Here is a 22,532-nt window from a genome sequence, read left to right as displayed (position 1 = left end):
GCAAATTAATCTTCCATTGAATTACTACTATGAGTACTCCAGTGTCAGATTTGGACCTTCTGTAAAGAATTGATTTAATAGTTTTTGATACCCTCATACCTGTAAAGAACCAAAATCTGGAGAGTTTTCATGCAGCTTTGTGCAGTGTGTACACTGTAGTTATTTTAAAACCTCTCAGTCTTCTCAAAATGACTGCTTGCTTTCCTGACTAGAGGCAGTGTATTATTTGTACCATATATTTCTATTTGCCAAGTATTCCACTTCATTTTGGAACCAATCATCATGTCATGTCAGCATATGGTGGATAATATCTGGATGTGAAAACAAAATGCCAGTTGGCGGAGTACCAATTTCAAAATAGGTCAGAAAACTGATCACATTTCACCATAGTTCTCACTAAAGCAAATGAATATTCAACTCAGAGCTTAAATCCAGACACTGTTGGATTTTTACTACAATAATCCCACAATATGAAAAAATCAAATGCTTTCAATATACAGATAGACAGATATAACACAGAGAGCTGTAACACTGATAGAATCACTACCATTCCAAAATGACAAACATTTTATGTACATTTTCACATTATTTGTTCAAGGCTGTATCTGGGTAAATTAATTGTTCATTGTAGCATGCTGTGGTTAAAACTGTTCAGTTTGCTTCTCTTGTAAACACAGGAAAACAGTCATCAGTGTATTGTATCCTAATGGCATTTCTTTCCTATACATTCACTCTCACGCTGTAGAAATCCCCTTGCACTAAACAGGGTTCTGTGCAAATATATTAGGACTAGCAAGAGCAGATTGTCATCTAATTATTGCCAGGCTCACCTAGATTGGTATACAACAAGTCTTGAAACATTGTTTGCATAATCCCATTGCTAAAAGGACGATACTGTATTTTCCTTTCCAGAAGAAACACTATTAAAGAGGAACCTGGGTGACAACTGTGTATTCATACCATAGAATTAAAGGAAGATTCTTTTCTTCTTTTTAATCCATTTCTGACTGCTGAGAGTTAAAGGTTTTAGAGAAGATTTTTAGAGGAATGAAGGACAACTCCTGTGCCCTGGCTAACATCCCTTATAAAAATAAGATTTGTTCTGTGTCTGGTTCACAGTTACTGATGACTTACTGGTCATTGGCTGCACCCACAGAGAATCTACAACATGACATAGGACCCCTTAGGATGATAGGAGTATGAAAGTGTCATACAAGATTGATTTTTTTTTTTTTAACTTAAACATATTTGTCTATCTTTTATGTTCTAATATTGCTTTGTAACAGGAAAGCCAGCCCCTTCGCTTCTTTGAGCAGATAGAAATAGAATAAGGCTCTTCACTGGCAAAGAGACAGACACCAACTCCAGCCACTTTGCAGGACAGTCAGAAACTCCTTCACCACAGCCCATCAAGAGTGGAGCTGTGGGGTACCTTTAGGATGTGACTGGGAATAAAAGTCAAGTCTGTTTCTTGTCTGTGAAATTAAGATTTTCAGTTGGATTTCCAATTTAAATTTAGTACTCTTTATAATTGTAGCAGGAAGAATGTAGCCTCAGACTTTGGCAACAGTTAAAATTTAAGAAATCACTCTGGCCGGCAAGTTCTAATGATGGCAAGTCAGATCTATTTATAAAATAATTTTTTTATTAAACTGACAAGTGATAACAGATGAAAGATCTTAATCAGAATTATTTACTACCCAGTATAAAACTAAAAAAGAACTACTAGTAGATTACAGCATAACATAAAACAGTGGACAATATCAAGGTACCTCTATTAGAGCTAGCAAAAGAAATAGTATTGATTAGGAGTCGAATGTAACTTGTCACTGAAACCATGACAATGTGCACAGTTTTCTTCACTTAATCCCTGGGGAGTAACCACAAAGCAGACATCTCTACTCATGGGAGAAACTCCACACATTTCCAGGGAAATGTATGGAAGATTTCTGCTTTGTGGAAGTTTAGTGTGGCTCTTACATAGTTGTAAAGTGAGTGTCTGTCAGTGAAAAATCTGGCTTATCTTTCCAGATCTCACTTCCAACAGTAAGATATTTATTGGCAGTTGGGAGATGTTAACCCTATGGTGCCAAAATAACTCACTACAAGACAGCTTGTCCTGTTTGAGTTATCTGGCTGGTTAACAAACAACAGATAAGTTCCTGTGGGGGGTGAGATGCCCTGCTACTATAATATAATGCTCTAATATTAGTTTCTATTTAGCTTTATTTGGCAGCTACTATACTGCTTTTATGGGGTCAGTGGCAGTAAGGAGCTTGAGGAAGCTGCACTTCTAAGGGAGAGGCTGTGGAAGATGGAAGACAAAAGAAGTTGGCTTTTACATGTGTAAGGATGATACTGTAGTTGCAAGGTGATAGCACTTCTGTTTTAAATTGATATACAGAAATGCCAGAAAACCAGGTCTTCAGACCTTCTTTTCTCTTTTTGCTATACTCTTCCTCTGTCATGGGGGGAGTCATTTAATAATACAACTATATTCCTTATAAATCTTACATATTTTAAAACAATGACACTCTGGCTTATACTTTTGTCTTTAACTTTTAAAATTTACTACATTTGAACAGCAGGCCTTTAACGCACAGAAGCCAACAGAGATATATGCAGTGCACATAAAATTGTGAATTGAATTTGCTAGGCCGCACTTCAAATATCAGTTTATGCATTTAACCTTAATTTTTATATGAATCATCAAATCTGTTTTTTAAAATGTCTGTATGTTGTTCTGTAAGAGCTTGGTGCTTATTTCTTGATATTCGCTGACCCATTTTCTCAAGGTCTGTGTTAAAACTGAAATTTTGTTGGAAAAAATGCCAGGAATCCGGAGGCCATTATCCACAATATTAATTTATTTTCTTTTTAAAACCACATTTAAGATACTGATAGATCTTACAGCTGTCCTAAGAACAGAACTGGGTTTACTAGCATGCTCAAGAATCCTGCAGGTAATGTTTTAGTAACAGAAATTTGGTTCTAGTGGAAGCTGTTTATGTTTATTCTTGTTATCCATGTGCAAATCTGAACCTACTTCGTTACAAATGGAAAACGAATGCAATAGGTGAGTGAATTGTCATATCATGTTGGTGACTATAATTTTAGTGATTTCTCAAAAAATGAGATGATTTGATTAAAAACAAAAAACTGAGTTGCTTACTGTGGGCTTGTCTGAATTGTGAGTCTCAAATTAAGCTGAAGAAATCCCTTGATTCTTACAGTCATTGTATTTCCAAAATTCTTGAATATGTTTTCTTCTAACTACATTGCTACATTGTTGCTACATTGCAATACTGAGTTGAACTGAGCCTGAATACTTTGTCAAGTGGGACTGGAGAAGGGTCTGCACCTGTGGTAGATCTTGCAAGGGATCAGTATTCCAGTTTTCTTTCTCGGTGCTTTGTCTGCTTTGGAGCAGCATCACTTGGTAGTGATAATTTCAGTTTGAACTAAATGTTCTTCATTTTGGCACTCTTGTCTTACAAACATTGTGATATTATTATGATGCATTATTTATATCCAAACAGAGTAATATCTATGCCTGAACATCTCCATTATTCCAATAGCTGCAGAGTCCATGGCATCTCACAGTGTGCCATAGTAGCCTTCTGTGGATAGTAAACTGGTCATAAGAAAAAAGCTCTTCAGAGAAAAGAGAAGCTGTTTGCTCGTTATTGGTTTTGTGATAATGTTGAAAGTTATGCAGTGGTTTTTTCCATATCATTATTTCCATTCTGCACTGTAAAAAGTGGAGACAATTTCCAAGAATGAACATAACCCTAGAAATCAGAATAACCGGGGTTTTCACTGAGCAAAAGATATAATGGTCCTGCTTTTTGTACAAGTTTCCTCATGTGCAAAATAGGTGCAATGCTTCCATCGTTTGAGTCACAAAGCTCTTGCTGGAAAATGGCTTCATGACAGTCAACTATGTGATTAGGGAACTGCTTAAGGCACTGTACAGAAATTTTGGTGATGTTTAATTTAGAATTAGCAGTCATACCAAATACTTCTTGGAAGTCATTTAAAAAAAAAGAAATCAGTGAAGCCAGCTCAATTCATTGTATTCTTTGGTAAGGTTTGGTTTTCTTCTGTGACAGTGATACCATGCTTGCAAAGCACTCAAATTTTCCAGCATGCTGTGGGAGAGTCTGCTACCCACGGCCCCGTGAGCAGGAGTGGAGGATCACTTACTCCTATGGATCCTGACAGAACTAAAAGTGTGAGCTGCTTCCCTGTGCTACACAGACATGTTTTGGGGAGTGCTTGGAAGTACAGCTTTGTGTGCCTCTGCCTCTGTGAAAATTATAGGTGCCTCTGGGGTTGGGCATTCACAGAACAAAGATCATGACGATTGTGTTTTGGCAGTTGGCTGCCTACGTGGTGATTGAACGCTTAGTGCTCATGAAGAGTTACATAATTCATGACCAAATGATAGATAGGTACTTGATTATAGTGTATGAGTTGCTTCACAGGGAGAAAATACCAGACATGAGCTACTCTTAGTCTAGCCGAGAAAAACTTAAGAAAAATCAGGTACTGCAAGCGTAGTCAGACAAATTGAAATGAGAAACAAGGTGCAAACACTTAAATATGAGGTCAATTGAGCTCTGGCAGCAACTAGCAAAAGAAATTATTCTTGTTCCGTTCCTTTGAGCCTTGAGAAGACTGGATGTCTTTCTGGAAAATAGGTTTTTGGAGGGCCCAAGGTTGCTGGGTTCACTGCAAAATGTAAAGGGGCTTTGATATACCAGATAATTCTGACTATTATCCAGTAGTCCTTTCTGCTCTTAAATCTTCAAACAGTGTTAATCTACAGCCTCTTGATAAGGGCTGCATTTGTGAATCTAGTGTTTGGGTATTGTGATAGCAGTGGAAGAGCTGAGGAGACAGGTAAGTCCCCCAAAGTGGCCTTTCTAAGAGTGGCAACATTCCCATCATCAGTGCTAAATTCTTACTCTCTTTGAGCCTGAAGTGGACATACACTCACCTAACTGTTTTTTTTCTGGTATGTCATTAAATCCTTGATAAAATATCTTGGAACATACATTTATTTGTTTGTTTAATGTGTTTGAAGAATCCGTACAAAATTCTGCTCTTTGCCCTGGCAGTTCTCTTACTGTGTTATTGTCTCCTCTTTTATATATGTTTGAAAAGTATTTCTGCAAACTTTAAGTGCACTTTTCAAAAGGCCATGCTTTCCACACATTTCTCTTTCAGTTTCTTTAGCTTTTGAGAAACAGGGCCGTACCAGCAACCTGCAGCATGATTGCATCATCAACAAGGGACAAAATTGTGATCCTATCAGTTGTACCAGTTGCAATATTCATGAATGGAATTCTGAAAGTTCAAATAGTTAATCCCAAATAAAATTGTGATCTTTATCCCACTTGACAGCTACATTTATCAAATTATTTAGAGAAAAAATTGATTGCTAAAAGTTATGGTGTGATCTATTATGTGATTTTATCAAGGTATAACTGTATTACCAAGTGGAAACTGCAGACTTATTCAGAATGTGAATTGGACACACAGAACCTGATAATATAGCAATTATACTAGTATCCTAGTGCTTTTCTACGTCTAAATATTTTTTGCTACTCCTTTCTTCTGTGACTTCTGATTGTTTAGTAGAAAATATAGAGTTAAGAAAAAATAGGAAAAATGGAATAATAAAAGCCTGTTTCCTCTTACACTCTCTGAACTTATCAAACTATGAAAATATAAAATCAATAAATGCTACTTATCATTGAAACAATAGAAATACAAGTCAGTTGAGCACTTATGCAAACTTGTGATTCATACCTGATCTAAAGCCTCCAAAGAATAGATACACAGTTTTGTTCGCAAGCATATTTAAAAATTTTGTTTTGAATAGTTAATGTTCTTAGTCTTTATCACTGTTTAAATAAAACACTTTAAATGCTGTCATTTGAAACAATATTAAAATTTTCATTGCTAGATATAGGCAAATCAGGTGCAAGCTTTTACAGCAGCAGAATACTGCTTGGGTTTCTAGTCAGATAAAACATTATTTTTGATGGCTGGTATACTTTAAAAAAGGAAAAAGGCAGCAGCAGCTCTGCTTCAAACAGGTTTGCTCTTGTCATAGCTATTAGTGCCAGTCTTTCAATAGCATGTCATGTTGATTGGCAGACACTCCCTTTCCTCTTTTGTGAAGAATAGTAATTTTAGTGTGTGCTTGAAATAAAAACCTAGTATAAATGATTTTCTGTTTGTAAAGGAGAAAGCCAGGTTCTTTGTAACTTATGTAGATTATGTATTATTGTGTTTCAGGAAAGATTAATCTATGTTTTAAAAAAAAACCCTAAGTAATATTTTTTTAGAACTGTCATCTATTAGAAGGCATTGTATACCTAGCAGAGCTTCCATAGCCAGTATCTTTATCTGGGTGGTCATGACATCAGAGTTGGTTCTTTCCAGGTAGCAGGTAGAAAAAAAGAATTGAATTCATGAAAGTACTTTGTCTTTTTTTTTTCCCTAGGATATAGTTTTTTCTGCTGCTTTTGAAGAGCATAGGGACTCCTTTTTTTTTGAAAGGATGTTTTGAAATATTTTGATGCAAATATTACATCATCTAATATTCAAAACCCACAACTATTAATATTAGTTACATCCTTTAAGTGATTGGTAGTCTCAGATAGGAATGAAAGCCAATCCGTCTCACTAAAGAAAAAATGTTCAGAATATAGTTGTAAAGGAGAAGGAAAATACTGTCTAGACCAAAGTCTGGAACACCTCTTAATACCTCTGCTCAGTGGAGGTATAACAGGTGTCCTGTTGTGTGCCATAAGCTGCAGGGCTGTTGCACAGCGGTTTCCATATTGTGTATAGCACCAATACCATGCAGTCCCAATCCTGCACTCTTTTCAGTGCCTCTCTGCCTTCGGCCCGCTGCGCTGGGATTTCCTAGCAGTCATCGTTCCTTTTCTGAAAACTACCCCCGTTTGTAACAGGGCAACTGATTTTTGTGGTGTGAGCTGTTACTCCTGAGCAGATTAATGTCTTTGCCCATGTCTAAATATCTAATCTGGCTGTTGGTGGGCGCCTGCTTTCCTGTCATTCCTCTCTGTGGCATTCTAGTTCCCAAAGTTGGGAACCATTTGGCTGCCTGGAAGGGGGCTGTGCTACAGTGGACGATATAGAAACCCTCTTCAGTTCTGAAATTTTCTGTTGAGCCCTTAATGCCCACCTTGTATCTGCCTTCAAAATACCCTTGGAGGGGCATCTGCTTCGCAAATTGCTTGCACTGCCCATGCTGGATCCCTGCTGGTGTCCATAAAGACTGTTGCCTCTGCAAGGATGTCAGGTTCACTGATGAAAAGAAGGTAATCTTACTCCAAGCTACTATTTCATTAATAGATAAAATATCCTTCATGAAGAACGAACCACATTATTGCCTATTTGGAGCTAAAAATAGGCTATCCTAACATAAAACTTTTAAAGCAAAGCTGAAATATTTAAGTGCAGAAGTAGAAGAAAGTCCTTAAGACATGACAGACATCTAGAAAGGCAAAAATACTTAATTGTGCTAGAAGATATATATGCATAATAGTATGTGGCAAATGTAAATAATAAAAGGAAATATTAGTATTGGAATATCAACAGATTAAAATTCAGAGAAAGGCACCAAAAATGGGATATCAAGGTCATCAAGAAAACTTTTCAAACAAACAAAAAGAAAGATATTAATCTTACAGGAGGAATAAAAATAAAGGTGTATAGTGCCTAGGAATAATTCAGGATATTTTTATGTGGAGATTGTCCTATACTCTGAACATTTAAATTGCTTTCCTATTATACTTTTTTAAGACTAGATCTCTTAGTCTATCATCTAGGGAAGTTATGCTGGAGTTCTAAGAAATATAAAGATCTTATTTTTTAATTTTCATTAAAGTAAATATAAAGTAAATATAAGACAGAACTTGATGAAATGAAAATTTTGATTTAAAATGCGTGGTGAATTTTTAATTTATACAGTAGATAAAACTGTATTGAGTATTCTATTCTGTGCTATAAATATTTTTTTATTTAATTCCAATGAAAATGTAAATAATAAATATCTATAAATAAACCTAAATAATAAATTTCTCAGCTGTGCCATCTCCATTATAAACTATATATTTCATCACTTGCAGAGTTGAACTTGAACTAACAGTACTTCCAAGACATATGGGCACTATATTTCAAGTAACCATAGCAGGGTGTATTTTGCCTACATAATGCCACCACCTCTTGGTGGCTTTCACTGTGGCTGTGCATTATTTAGGGTACACTTTATGCTTTTTCTTCCTGTGACATGTTACTAGCATCCCAACAACCTGCACTGAAATTATTCTTGATAAATAGCTTAAATGATTAGTATTTGTAAATCTGCTTGCAAGTCTTTCTCTGAATTTTAGATTTTTTTGTAAGTTACACAAAATTACTCACTTGTTACACATAGTTTTGTTACTGCACAAATAATGGAAAATAATTTCAGAATCAGAAAAGTGCCAAAGTTGTTGTGGTTTAACCACGGCTACCAACTAAGTACCAGGCCCCAGTCACTCATTCCCACCAATGGAGGGATGATGGGAATTAGAAGGGTAAAAGTGAGAAAGCTCCTAGGCTGAGATAAAGACACTTTAAAAGGTACTCCAAACATTCTCCCCCTTACTTCTTTTCCCTTCCACTTTACTTGCTGAGAATGATGCCATGTGGTATGGAATGTCCCTTTGGCCCATTGGGTCAGCTGTCCTGTCTGTGTTCCCTCCCAGCCCCCTTGCTGGTGGGGTGGGGAGCAGAAAAGGCCTTGACTTAGTGCAAACGCTGCTCAGGACTAACAGAAACATCCCTATGTCGCTGACACTGTTTCAGCTCAAATCCAAAACATTCCGGCTACTGTGAGGTAAATTAAGTACCTCAGCCAAAGCCAGAACATAGGTATGGGGGATTGAATCACAGTGTTAGTTGTGTGCTCAGTGCTTTACTACTTTGTGTCATGAGTGAAGAGCCCTCAGCAATAATTGCTCCAATGAATCACAAATCAGTGCAATTCCATGCTGATTTTTAAAATTTCTTCTGGACTTTCTTTTTGTTTGCTTTCATTAATCCAATCTATGCTGCACCGACTTTCCATTAATTTCTTGACATGGCATCCTGAGTCTTGACCTTTGTAAGTAGGATGCCTTGTCTGTCTGATACTCGTGTTCTTTTGTACTTCTAATTTCTATTTTACTTCCAATAGTTCTTCATAATTTTTTCCATCTTTTCATTTACCAGATCTTTGGTACCTTTCAAATGCTAAATGCTCTCCCATATATCCTTAGTAACCATGCTGGATTTTTCTGTCCTTTTTAATATTTAGGTTTTATTGGATGAATGTAGATTGCACCTTCTCTAACTGTACCTTAAATAATTGCCACTTAAGGGAATTAAGAAGTACAAGGGAAGGAAAATGCTGACCCATAGACTAAGCAGAAGGAAAAAACGTTCCCACTGGGTCCAATTTCCTAAGAAGGACCATCAGGATAGTGACTAGGACCTGAAATTATGGGCTGAATGACCTCTAAAAAATTATCAGTTCAGAGAGGAGCTTGTCTATAACTGTTTGCACTAAAGGAAATGAAGATAGGTAGAAGTCTCACAGAAGAAAGATTGCTTCACTTTCTTGGTGAACATATAAGAGCATAATATGAAACTATATCTCATATAAATACATTGCATGTCGGCTGTCTATAATTCTTGTATCATGTCAAAAAGCCATGGAGACAGATATCATATCTCTTAACTCCCAGCTGGCCAGTTAGTGGGGAACCCCTTTTTCTAAGTACGTCTTCTGAATTTAAGATATTTTATGCATGTCTTGCATTTATTGGAATAAGTATGTGCTCATCAATATCTAACACCAAAAAATGGTTTGTACTTAAGTAACCACTGCAGATTTAATACAGATGTTTTCATTCTCTGAGTCATTACAATATGATTTTCATATAATTTTCTCCGATTGTAAAAAGAGACCTTAAAGTGAGTGCAATTTTCATATAAATTGCATAGGAACCTGAGCATTAATAAAAGCTCTGGGCTTCAGACAATACAGATCACTGGTTTAGATTCCACATGTCTGGATGAAAGGTATTGCTGGTTTAAGTGGGTGCAATGACATTTCCTTGTCTGTGGGAAGTAGAGGAGGTTCCTGACATCCAAAACCACAGTTGCTGGATAGGTTTCTACAGTGTAGTTAAGAGGACTTCTCTGGTATTTAAGGAAGATCAGTTAGTGATTGTCACAATCCCTGCTTAAGTAACATTTCAGAAACTTAGATTATTGTTGATGGAAGAGGTTTTTATTAGTAGTTGTCCTGTAGCAGAAGAGTGGGTTGCTCTGTAAGCATTTGGGATTACAGTGTATAATGTACTTACAAAAAAGACATTAAGGTAACTACCATGCTACATGCTAAACTGTGCTCCTACTTCTTTTATACCTTGCCAAAATGGTACTTCTTATTCAGTATGGGAAGTAACAGCAGATAACAGTTCTCAGAAAACAGGTTTTAGGAGATTTAAAAGAATTTATCTACTTCAAAGTAATAGTGTCTAGAGGAAACATCAAACTAAAGCATCTATTGGTAGCAAAGAAAGTCAAAACTGATCATCAAGTTATCTCAAGAAACATCAAAAGGTTTTAGGCAAATATTATTCGTTTAACATTGATTTTGGATTTGGCATGTGTATCCAAAATTCAGAACGCTGAAGAATTTGGAGTTAGGAGTTATTAAGCAACCAATTGTGCACTCAGTAAAACAGTTTCAGTAGTTTCTGGAATGTATGAGTAATGTAAAATTAGAAAGGAAAAGCCATGGTGAAACATTTGGAGTCCTCACATATTAGTGCATGTCACCACCACAAAGTGCCCGTGGGATAAAGCTGCTTCTAGTCAACTCAAGTTAGCCTCGTCTGGTAAGGATTTGTCTGAAAATCCTTGCAGTTTCAATAGTATTCAGTGTTCTATTAATTGTTGTTGACCCTTTCTTTTGTAGTCCACCTTCCACTGAGCAAATTCAGCTACTATCAAAATTGTCAGTAAAATTTGCTGAGCTGCTTGTGTTTGCTTCTACCCACTCAAAAAAAAATCCTGAAATGTGAAGTCAGAGGTTTATCAGCATATGAAAATCATGAAATTTCGCTCATCTGTAATTCAGCACAGCCCTACTTGTAGGACAGATCAAGAGGGCTAAGACAGGGGAACACAATCCTCTGTTCTCTGTTGTAGTTGTAAGGGAGGATTTTGTTGCATATGCTGTTTTCTGCAAACCTCTGAGCTATGGAAGTGACCAACTGATTGCATATATTTCTTGGAATATCTTGAGATATCAATTTTAAAATTATAAAAGGCAATCATTCTAAAATTAACAAAAAATAGAGCATTTTTGTTAAGTAAAGCTCTTGTCATATCTGATGACTGGTATGCCACAGTCAATACCAATTGCAGAAAGATTTGGCCAGGTTTGGGATATTGGCCAAGTACTCGGGGATACAGCGTAAATGGTTATAAGTTATTATAACTAATATAAGGCTCCTGAGGATCTTGGAAAAGCAGAGAGAGCAAATGATACTTTGATGGAGACACTAGAACTCCTCATTCTGAAAGTACTTCAATTTTGCTGCCACCTTGTCACCAAAAAAGGAAAAAAAGGATTGATTTTGGGGGGATGCTTTTATGTAAGGCAACTCAGACTGCAGTATGAAGTGGGTTTCAAAAGGTGACTGTACAGGTGCACGAGTGTCTCCCAATCTAAGGAGCATCCACTTTGCAATGTCAGTGCCATGTTTCTGTGGTGATTCTGCTCAGCAATATGCAGAAATAAGCTTTAATTTGATGTCTGCATTGTGACCTGAGAGAATTTTAGGCATAATGATTTTTTTTCAATTTTTTAAAATGTTATCAACTTCTAGGCTTTGTCTTTTCTTAAATTCATAGCTTTTCTTTTCCTTTCATTCTTTTCTTATGTATGATTTTCAAAATAAATGCAGATCCTTTCAATATTAGCATTAACAGATAAACTGAGCTGATTAAAGTTATTTTTGCCAATGTTTTTTTTAAAGAAATCATTGTAGAATTTGCAATCTGATTGCTCCTGATGCTGATGGGCAGAAGTAAGTCTCTTTCTCGGCTAATCTAGAATTGCAGATAATATAGAAAGAAATGGCAAATTTAAAGTTGTACTTCAGTTTAAAATAAAAAGTTTATGTTGATAAAGCTTTTAGTGCATTTGAATTTATGTTTCATTTGCATAGCATAGCATTATATTACATTTCCCAAAGCAGTTCCCTGTGTCTCCAAATACTGTTGTGTACCTGCTACTTACTTCACTGGGCATATATGTCTAAAATTTGGTGGAACATTAATGCCTGTATTTTCAATAGGTTTTACTAATTTACTTTAGTGTTTCAGGTACTATTTCTTACTTTGAAAAGAAGGTAATTGTTGCCCACACACCAATGCTCCACCTTCATTGTTAGAAAGAAACTTGATAATAGATTTAAGAACTACAGATAAGGTAAGTTCTAATAGGCTTTGGCTATAGAGGATGAATAGAGCCAAATTATAGTCCTTATTTTTCAAGATTTTCTGAATATGAATAGACCTATATAGCCATTGTTGTTTAAGAATTTACTACTGGATTCAATATTTGAAGAAGTATTAAAACATGTCCTAAGCTTTCAAGATTCGTGGTAGTTTTTAAGAAGTCTAAAGAGTTTTAGAAAGACCGTGCTGTCTGGCTAGCTCATATTTTAATAAAAAATGTAACATGAATTCCATATAAGTAAACATAATTTCTAATGCTCTGGTAAATAAGTACAGTGCTATATAGAAGAAATTGCAGTGTTTAGGACAGGGAGAAATAGAACCAATCCAGGTTTTCAGTCTGTACCCTGCTACAGTGTGGATTGTACACAGCAAGATGTTCTCCAATAATTAAAGGCCTTAGGCTTCTAAGATGCTTAGGTCTAAACATGGTTATTATTACAGTTATACGAGGTAGGAGGTAGCTTAAGTGGTGTCTTTTCACTTGCTGGTTAACTTTTATTTTTTTGCTTGTGTTGCTTGGAAATTGAGTTTTAAGAGTATTGAAGTGTTATGAATGTCTCTCAGCAAAGTAAGAACTCTGAGTTTCTAAACAATACTGAGATACAGGATTTGTATAATTGGGTACATTTTTAATTTTGTAAGCTGTAATAGATAAGTCAGTCATGAAATATAAAACTGATTTCAATTCATTGCCATATTTATATTGCAAATTTTTTTAGAAATATTTGTAATAGATTTATGGTTCTGCAGTATCGTGATTTGGTTTCATTTTTATCATATAGAGCCAAAATTTCTTTGCCAATTTTTGTATTTAAAGGCTTTTTAATCTGCATTGATTTCTTCGTTTGGTATGGGTTCTGAGCCGAAAAATACAGTACATCACTGACTGTTCTATCACCTGACGGCGACTGATAAAGCATCCGTGCAGAAAGTGTCAGAAAAGGTTAATATTTATTGATTTTATGGCGCTACAACCAATGTAGTTTTGCCATCAAAGATGTATGGCCACCAGCAATGGAATCTGTAAAATTGCAGGTTGGATGCTAGTTTTTATTATAACCTATGCCAGTGTTCTGGCCTTAAAAAATGACAGATATTTAATTTAAGACAAAAGGTTTGGATGTGCAGCTACTGTATACCTGCAATGGGAATTTAGTATTCTAGAATGAAATCCAAGCACAGTGCTTTAAAGTTTAAGGTGTTGGGGGTGTGGATGGGGGGGGAGGAACTCACAACCTTGAATTGCAAATGACAATCACATTTAGCCTTTTCATCCACTTAACTATGTGCTATTGATCTGTAGAAGGTGCCCAAGCAAGTGATAGCTAAAATTATGAGCAATAAAGGGCTTGCTTCTTCAAACAAAAAGTATATAATTAGTAGGAGTGGAGGAGGGGGCAGAGCCTGTGTGCAGTTTTAAAGGCATTTAAACAAGATGGACTGAGTGCAACAGCAGTTTGTAAGAGTACACAAGGAGAAATCTGGTTGCCTTGAAGCATAAATCCATGGTCTGGTTGCAGCTTGTGTGTAAAAATTAGGCATGCACTCCAGCCTTTACATTTATCTCCATCAGGGTTTGCCTGACAGAAAGACAATCTGTTGGTTTGCCTACATCAACTAGGGAGAGGAAAATTTTGTGAAGCTTTGGTTCTTCTAAATGCATCCATAGTTTGCATTTTTATTCTATTTTTCATTTAGATGACTCTTGATATCAATCTTTTCATAACTGATAGTTCTATTGATACATCAGGAAGGTTTGCAAGAAGATAGAAAAATACTTACTGAAGTGCTGAAAATTAGTCTACTAAAATGCATATAGACATGCATAGAGCTTATAGAAGCAGGTTTGTAGGGAATATTAGCAGGATTTGGCCCCAGATTTTTAGAATCCCTGTTTAACTACTATTTATTACAGAATTATTATTTTTATGGGGCAGGTTTTTATGCAGATTTTTCCCCCCTACTTTCTGTAAGGTTCAGTGTCAGGGACAGCAGTAACAATGGGTTTGTTTTTGAACAAAGCCTAATGATAATTCAGCAGTGAGAAACTCTTATTCTAACATGACTGGTAGAATAAATTGCATGGCATACAGTAAACATGCTTTAGATCGCCTCTTCTCTGTACTACATTTTTCTGTTGAGCTTTATACCACCAGTTTGTCTGGGTTCTTTTTCCCCAGACAGCTTACCCATTTTATTGTGCTCATTTAGAGGAAAGAAAAACTGTTTGTCTCCTTGAAAGGCAAGAGAACAGTGAGTGGAAAACTACTTTTATAGCTAAAATACCATTATAATATATGGCAACTAAAATTCTAAAATTGAAAGTGAAGATACAAGAGAAAATCTTAAATCACTTTTTTAAAGCCACTGACAATTTGAAATATTCCCATGAAGATTTCTAGTTTTTGTCTTCCTTCCTTGAACTTAGTAAAATGTGATTTTTAGAATGATTGTTACAATAACTTGTTTAATTTCAATAATTCAAATAAGATCCATTCCTCATATAACTCCACCTTTTTTATTTTAATGACTGTGTCATTAATCTAACATTCCCCATTTTTATTGGGCTTCATTTTTTCCCCTTCTGATCTCTTTAAATTACGGCTATGAAATGGCACACACTCAGCAGTGGCATGCACTGGCTGCATTTTTACATCCCTTCTGCCCCTTTAGTCTCACATTTTTAATTTTCAGTAGAGCAGGTGCCAACAACATTGTGGCTGTATGGTGTCCGTAAGTGACTTCCAGGCTACAGCTCTGGATGGCATCTTAGTGACAGAAGGTTTTTCAAACACTTGATTTCTTTTTTTTTTTCTTTTTTTAAATTAAGTGTCACTGCTATGAACTATTTGTTATACCTTATAACACCTTCACCCCAAAATTGGTTGTTACCATACATAATGATTGATATGTTGTTAGCTAATTTTAACAAATGATTTTGTGGAATTATTACTTAATTCATAATGTAATTAATTTTTAGGAGCAATACAGAATTGAAGCCATATATTTATTTTACATTGCTTAACCATAAAAAGACTGCATTATTTAAAACATCATTCGTTGAATAAATAAAATAAATTTATTATAAACTTTGCCCACACAAATTCAATATAAAACTAAAGGATATAGAAGAAAAGAGGTATTTTGAGACCACAGCTCACTGAATGATTACATGTGCTTATGCTTATTACATGTGCTTATGTGCCCTCCTTGTACCTATGTGAAATGGTGAGGAAAATAAGGAGCCCAGAAATTTCTTATAATTCAAATTTTACTTGTATTCATGAGGCTTTGTGATTGATCTTCAAATACAGGCTAAGAAATGGTCCGTCAGGTTAGGATTAGGATTTGGATTAGGATTCATCTGTGGTAGTGCTGCTCTAAACACCTGTTTATGTGCACTGTGTGCATACTACCAGTAGTGCTGCAGAATCACCAAGTGTCTACAGCAAAAGGTAGTATTTGCTTATATTTCACTAGAAAAGTCGACATGAGCCAGAAATTATTGCATCGTATTTCAGATCTCAGTCAGGGTATAAAACCAAAACTGTGTTATTGAAATCACTGTATCTCTATTTACAAAACCCATAAAGCAGCAGAGTGTTTCCTCAAGAGCCAGGGGTGGAGCTCTGCTGTGGGCATGGAGATGCCCCGGTGATCCTTAGTGGGGGTGGTGCAGTGTTCTGGCTGTTTGGGGCAAGTCTGTCTGCAGGTGCAGTCTGGGGACCAGCTCCTGCTGCCCCTCATACAAAGCGGCTCCGCTTGGGAGCCCACGTCACTGCTCTAGTGGAGACTGAATCTAGGCTGCCAAAACCACAGCGTGTGAAGTTCAAAGCAGCAGTGCAGAAGGGCCATCCCAGGCTCATCACCCCCAAAGAATCTGGGGACAGGACTGCCTTAGTGTTGCTGTAAGGGGCAGTGGAAGTGATTTGCTTTACTTGGTTATTAGATGCGGGGAAAAGAATGCATTTCTGGAATGCTGTCATGGTAAGAGGTATTTTGCGCTGGTGCGAAGTGAGAGATGGACAAAAGTCTTTCCAACCCCACACAATCCTGCTCACCGCTCATAATCCTGAACACTCGGTGTCTTGTATGCAGAGAAACACAGAGCCCTTCGTATGGGGCATGGGGATACCTCGCTGTTTGGTAAATACTGTAACTGCCCTCACAGATCTGTAGAGGTATGCCCTGGTATGTAATTGTTAGCAATTCTTCGTTGTCATCTTCTTTAGTTAATTAATTGCATTTATATTTATCCGCAGTTTTCTTCCAAGTGTTTCTTGCTATAATATTCCATGAAATAATTTATTTAGGTTTTCTTGAGCCTCCTTACTAAAGTTATAAATTTGATTGCATTGCTATATTGACTGAAATGTTACAGAGCAGTTAGTTTTATTGTTTTTGTAGAGTAAAATATGTGATTTTATTGTTCATTTTTATATCTTGGATATCATCTTTTATTAGAATTTTGAACTGTATCATCTTCAGGGTAAGATTTATCCACAGTGCTAAGTACACATTTTAAAATGCTGATTATTTAACCTGTAATTCGTCTTAAAAGTCAGATTTTGGTTTTTGGTACAGCCAGGAATGTAAGCATAATTTCTCTTGCAGTATCTTTTTCTCAAGAAACACTCATAAGGGTTGCAATATCCATCCCACACCTTCCTTTTGCTTAAGGAAGGAAAGAGCAGCAGTAACTGTCTGGAGTAGTCAGTCAAGAATCTGCCTCATCCCTCTTTCCTTCCTCTTGGGTCTAGGTATGGCAGGCAGAAGAGGAAAGGTCCCACTCCTTTGTGGATGTATGTAGTTATAATCACAGTGTTGTAATAATAATTTTACTCCACAGTAATCTTGTGCTATTGCATGTGATTGAAGCTGAGATATTAGTATTCATAGTCCCTGATCAAATAATGCAATATTTAAATACACTTTACACCCACTTCCCCTCTAGGATTATTTTCTTCTTGATTCTATTACAAGAATAGAGGAATCTAGGCAATTATTTTGGGTAAATAAACTGTATCTTGTAGTAAGTTTAGATTTCTCATAATTGCAACTTCAAAACTATTTGTTGATTTTGGAATAAATACAAAATCACATAACTGTTTAAAGCCGTAACTTATGTAACTAATATGCACTATGCTCAAATATAACTTTTTCTTCCTAGGTGTTTTACCTGGAAAGGCTTAATTGCTAAAAATTCCAAAGTTTCCTGTAGATATCTAAGCCCAAAGAAACATATGTCAGGTTTCGGTGGACAACTTACTCAAGCATTGTGTTTTTCAGCAGCAGCTTTTGCACGTTACTTCAATTAACTACGTGGTACTTAAGAGTATTTCCTTCAATTTGTATCTAACGTATTGTTAATTAGGCCTCACCATGTTTAAGATGGGGTGTGGAGGAGTCAGGTGATGTGTTCTGTTTCCCCTTGTGTCATCATCTTTACTGTTCTCTACAGTGCAGTACAGTCAAGGCAGTAGTGTTATAGGTAGCTTTTAAATTATTGACTAGTCCAGCTGATACTTAAAAATGAAATATTTAAACATCACTGGCAATTTGGGGATTTTGACCCAAACAACCAATTTTTATTTTTGCTGCTGGGGAGCAATTCCAATCAATTGCAATCAGAGGCTTCAAATTGTCATTTATGTTTCTATAGTGTAAGTAGCGTTACTAATAAAAGTGGGCTTTATTCCTTTGTTAGTGTCATTTGAGACAGAGAAAAGATTGGGACAGATGCTAAAGAGCTGGTTACATTTTTCAAAGAATGCAGTTATTAATTAATGCAATTCATAAACCAGTCTACACAGATAAACTAACTCATTGAAACTTCATTGTGATGTGGGGAAAAAAAGGGAATAGCTGTAATTTTGAGGAAAATGCTCTGCATCTTTCATATCAAACTGAGACAGCAACTCCCTATCTTAAGCGTACAGTGAAAATCAACTTCTTGCTTTTGCAAACTGAGTTTGCTTTGTTTGTTTTGTGTGTATGTGCATGCCCACATTTGTTAACAAAATCCTGGTCAGTGATGAACTGATAGAAGGTTGTTCTGATAGTAAGGCTCTCAAGATAAATGGTTGGACTTTCAATGTACAAAAGTACTAGACTTTGACAGTGGAACCTATGAAATCATCATGAGTATCTTTATTTTCTTAGTCTTCCCTTCTAAAAATTTTTTGTGTATTTCAGGAGTAGAGAAGCAATATTATACAATTTAGAAGCAATCCAGATAATTTCAGATCTGTAGCAAAAGAGGGAGGAAATGGGGTAATTAAAGAGGAATGAAAATCCAATTCTGTAAGCATGTTACATACTTAACTACCTTGTAAATGTCCGGCCTCCCACTGAAATTGTATTGGACCCTCAGTTCAGACACGCATGTATGGATGAGGCCTCTTTCAGACTTACGCAGGGAGCCGATGGAAAGGTCCACAGCCAAGTTCCAGCCTCCCAAAGGACTAGTTTTCCTCTAATACAGGGAACTTTTTCAAAATCAAAATTGCACCTATTCTACTGTGATGAAGACATACATTAATAGTAATATGCACTGCCTTTAATAATGTGTCAAAAGGAAATGGAAATGCTGGATAGGGCTTCACCTCAAAAAAGTAGTTGCTGTGTGTGTTAGGAGTAGAATGGAGGAACAAGCACAGGAATGTGCTCTTGTATTTCAAAGAGAAGAAACAGAGTGTTCCCCTTACTGCTGGCACAGCTTGATGCTGATAGCAGTATTATCTAGGAAAGTCTCTTCTGTAATTCCTTTAGCTCCTGGTCAGGAGCAGTGCCAAATCCAAAATTCCATTCTGCCTAACTGTGCCATTTCATCCCTAGATTTGCTGGTCAGGGACATTAAGCTCAAACAGTATGCTTTGCAGTGAGGATGGTTGGTAAATACTGCAGCCTTCATTTGGATGAAATATATAAGCTGGCTGATATGGCTCCTGGTAATAACTCTGCATTTACAGATGATGTAAAGATGAAAAGATGTGGTTCACAGTACCTCTGTTTCCATGTGCTCTGTAGACCAATGTGCAACCACACCCTTCACCTCAAGCAGGCAGAGAGTGAAGCTTTGCATAACTTGTGCTGTTTCAGCCTTTGTTCCATAGAACAGCAGACTGCACGAACAAGAAAACCTGGGTAGGCTTTTCCTCATTATCTAAAATTGCTCAGATGTAGATAGGATAAATGTAGAATCTGAATACCTCCTAAAACTGGGTCATTTGTTGCCAGGGGTTGGCTGGAAGGAAGGACACAGAGTATTCCAGTGGATTTTTATCATCAAGAATCATTAGCTGCAGCTGGCCTCAGCTTAAATAGCTCTGAACTTAGCCATCTTATGGTGGGAGACATTTGACCTTCATCTAGTCCAAGAAAATGAAGAAATTGGTTAGTCCTCATTCCCCATACATACTTTCTCTTCAGGACCAGGCAGGAGTTCAGCAGAGCTGACATTTGGCCTCTTCTTCCTTAATTTTAATAGTTGTCTTTGAAAGAAATTGCCAAATTATTAAATGTTTAATATCACAGCACTTAAAACATATAATTTTAAAACAGTCATGTATAATATTCTTTTATGTGCATACGTAGTAAAGTGCACTTATATTTTCCTTTGTGCTTGATCATTAGCAGATATATTATATTGTCAATATATGCTGTGAATGATATTTTAAACAGACCTTCTACTGACTTGGCTGTAAACTTGTGAAAAAACATTGGTTTCACCTTAAGGTTTTAATTTCCTTATGTTTAGTATAAAATCAATACTTTAAGAGTGACTAAAATAACAACCAGACAGTATTTACTGCTTTTATGCTGAACATTTCACATCAGAAGAATGTAGGAGGAGTGTCTGAGTTATAATTTAAACATTTATAACTCCATCTGAGAAAGCTTACTTTATTAGGTCTAGAATTACAATCTATTCAATTAAGCATTTCTCAGATAAGTACTCTGAGTGGTAAAAAGTATTTTCCTAAATCTCAGATGTAGACTCTTGAATCTAGCATAGTCCTTCACCATTAAAAGTCAGGAATAGTTTGTCTAATATCAATAAAGAGCAGTTTAAAATTGCTGGAAAAGAATGAAAGAATTGTGTCCACTACATTGTCTTTAGAAATAACATTAAAAGCCTGAATATGGTTATTGGAGTGTCTGCTCATAGATGTATGAGCTAGATAAAGGGCATTTTGCCATAATGTGTCAGATTATTTTGACTTCAATTTTTCATGAGGCATGTTAAGTTAAGGTAGTGCCTAATGTGAGTAATAGTGACAGAATCTGACCTTTGCATGTGATTTTTTTTTTCTTTTCTATAATGATAGTGAACATCTGAAGTAAACCTTATATCAGCCAGAAAGTGTTACTTTTTGTCATTTTTCACGGTGAACCAATTGGACTTGGTTTTAAATCTCGTCTCATGATCCACAGTCTTTCTTCTTTGTCCTGTCTTACTTTCCAAAACAGAGCATAACTAAACACTTAGGAGTGATCAGTAAACCACTTATTTGGTGAAAAGGTAGAGCTGCAAAGAAACAAAACAAACAAAGAAACAAAAATATAACCCAAAAGGTAACTTAAGTTTCTGGCTAGATGGTACAGTTGGTCTTACACTGACTATACCTCTAAAGTTGTAAAGATTTCATCTAGCAGTGGCAAATTCTTCCCCTAGATTATGAATATCAAGTTCAGAGATAAAAAAGAAGTGAAAGATTACAACTTAGAGTGCATTTCATTTTTGCCCATTACAGCTTGAGGAAGGCTGTTCCAGACTGGTCTTGCTTAGTCCTGTATTTTTGTCTCATAACTTCAGGTTATTTTGCTACATGTCCTTGAAAGAATTCCTTTGTCTGTGTCATAAATCCTTGCCAAGCCTTTTGTGACTGCACAGGATGCACATAGGTTTTGTATTGTCATTCACGCCAACAGTACGTCCTCTAAAGTGACACTATGTTTTCATTAGTGTGATACGGCAAAAATTATTTTTAAATACGGGCTGGCATTGAATTTTATATTTCACTTTTATGTATGTAATGAATCTAAACCTGAACATGGGTGTCTTGTAAGTATTTTGTCATGGAAGGAAGCATTATATCCAGGTTTCTAAAAGTCAAATGAAGCCAAGTGGAAACATAAACACTGTTTAGTGTTTGGCTTGATCCGGTGATGAAGTTAAGAGAGTTTTGTGAAGCAATCAAGGATTATTTAGTCAAAAAGAGCAAGGCTGTAAAGTAGACAATGTCATATGAACCAATAGGTCTCTCACTCTTGCAACTGCAGGCTGATACCAGAATCACCAGCACCAGCAATTTGTGCCTTTATTTGGTGATAAATTAAAGAGGCCTCCCTGAGCTCATACAAGCAGAAAGAAATGATCTCAGACGTTTGTGAGTCACACTGTGTCTGATTAAGTTAAAGGTATAGGAGATGCAGAAAACTGCTGTGTGTGGCTGTTTCTGATATATTGTGTTACTGACACTGCAGCAAAGACAGACGTTGTAGGTTTGGCATACAAGCACAATGTTGTTTGATCTAACCAGTGATGCTGAATTGGTCAGCAAAAAGCACCAGAGACAAACTTTCAGCTGAATATACAATTATGGAGTTGACCAACAGTTTTAATGTATTTGCCAGGCAGCTGATAGTGTTTTCCATAGTCCAAGTCTGCTGAAACTGCTTCAATTGCATTTATCATTTCAATAAAGACTAAGTAGAAATTCATGTTCTGTCTTCTGTATTTTCCTTACATTTGACATACTATAACAATAGCTCTTCTTTGCTTTAAGTCCCATTATATTTCTAGAGACATACTTTTTCAACTCTGGGAAGTGAGTGATAAACTTTCTAAGTGGAGTTAGATAAAAGTTATAAATATCTTTTCGTGACTTAATGCATTCATGCTGTTCCAAAATGGAGGACCA

At 36.2% G+C, this 22,532-nt stretch overlaps 1 protein-coding gene across 2 annotated transcripts in view; it reads left to right on the top strand.

Moving 5' to 3' along the window:
* Positions 1-22,532, top strand: part of ZNF407 (zinc finger protein 407) — a 338,591-nt gene that overhangs the window by 241,099 nt on the left and 74,960 nt on the right. The window lies entirely within an intron of this gene.

The sequence above is a fragment of the Corvus brachyrhynchos genome, unplaced genomic scaffold (assembly GCF_000691975.1).
Source record: "Corvus brachyrhynchos isolate BGI_N302 unplaced genomic scaffold, ASM69197v1 scaffold409, whole genome shotgun sequence".
NCBI lineage: Eukaryota > Metazoa > Chordata > Aves > Passeriformes > Corvidae > Corvus > Corvus brachyrhynchos.
Note: the sequence above shows the minus strand (reverse complement) of the source record. Positions and strands in the feature narration are given on the sequence as shown.